This window comes from Bubalus kerabau, chromosome 8 (assembly GCF_029407905.1).
Source record: "Bubalus kerabau isolate K-KA32 ecotype Philippines breed swamp buffalo chromosome 8, PCC_UOA_SB_1v2, whole genome shotgun sequence".
NCBI lineage: Eukaryota > Metazoa > Chordata > Mammalia > Artiodactyla > Bovidae > Bubalus > Bubalus kerabau.
Genome location: NC_073631.1, coordinates 64,554,946 through 64,556,308, shown reverse-complemented (window position 1 = coordinate 64,556,308; position 1,363 = coordinate 64,554,946). Strand labels below are relative to the sequence as shown.

Sequence of the window (1,363 nt, the reverse complement as noted above, 5' to 3'; positions counted from 1 at the left end):
GAAATTTTCCATGTAATATTTTCAGACCGCAGTTAACAGCTGGTAGCTGAAACCTTGGAAAGCAAAACTTGAGGTGAAGGGGGACTCTTATTGATGTATGATTATCATATATATTTTTAAATTAAAAATTTGGGTAGTCATTTTAGGGTCTCTTTGCTTGGCTTTTTCCTTCTATTTAGATCAAATCATGTTTTGTATTCTTTCTTTGCTTATGCTGTTCTTACCTATCTTGAAGTCACATCCATCCATTAATGAAGGCCCACCTCAAAACTACTCATTCTGGGAAGCTTTTCCCATCTTTGATCCTTTCCCTAACTTAAACTCCATGAAGACTACTCTCCTAGTAGGTAACAGCATTGTCAATTTGTAAAAATATATTTTCAGTTATTGTTTATGCTAATATTACAAATATTGTGGGTGGCGTAGTTAGTTGCAGTATTGTGATGGGTAGCATGCTTTTCTGAGCCCTTTACTGATCTCTGGCATTACTACGTGTAGTACTGCTCTTGAGTAGAATGTTGTGTGTGCTCAGGCGTGTGTGTGTGTGTGTGTGTGTGTGTGTGTGTATGTGTGGTTAGCAAAACACAAGAGAACAAATCCATACTTTTATTTATTTGCTTTTCAATGAGTTTAAATCCTCAAAGGGTACAGCATCACAGAGTCTGTGTCCAGCGGCCTTAGCAAGAAGGCTGCTTTGGAATTTGGCACAAACCATGATATTGTTTACCTGAGCATGAGTTGTCTTTCCGCAGATTACTCTGGTTTTGTTAGGTTTGCTGCCAAGAGTTACCGTTGTTCTTTGCTTTGTACACATAAGTACGTCTCTTACCTAGATAGAATTCAGTTTCATCTCAAGCATATATACCTTGGATTTTCAGGAGAGCTGTGTACTCCCTCTTGGTTCCATAGACCCCTCTTATAGCCAGCAAAAATGGCCTTGGGCCACAGCCTTCCAGACATATTTGTTGTTTTAGAAGTCCTGTTCCCAGCAGGCCTCCACAGGGTCCAAGATGGCTGAAAGAGAGACCATTATTTTTATAATGGAATAAATTAACAGACCTTGGTTATGTGAAAAGTTAGAATTTTCTGTTTTGAGGTTTCAGATTACTTTGGCTGCTTCAGTAGTTCAACAAGGCAGGCTTTTCAAATCTTCTGTTGTAGAGTACATTTATAAACATACAGAAACATTTATCATAATAAATTAATAATTTCAGCAGTAATGTAATTTAGTTTGCAGTACAATTTTTTAACTAGTATTTTCTTAGAACTTTATTAGTCTGCTAGGACTGCCATTACAGAAAACCACAGATGAGGTGGCTTAAACAACAGACATTTGTTTTCTCACAGTTCTGGAGGCTGGAAG

General features: G+C 37.6%; 1 pseudogene; it reads right to left on the bottom strand.

The window, feature by feature from the left end:
* Window positions 1-630: 630 nt before the first annotated feature.
* Window positions 631-960, bottom strand: LOC129659220 (60S ribosomal protein L35a-like; annotated as a pseudogene).
* Between the last annotated feature and the right edge of the window lie 403 nt (window positions 961-1,363).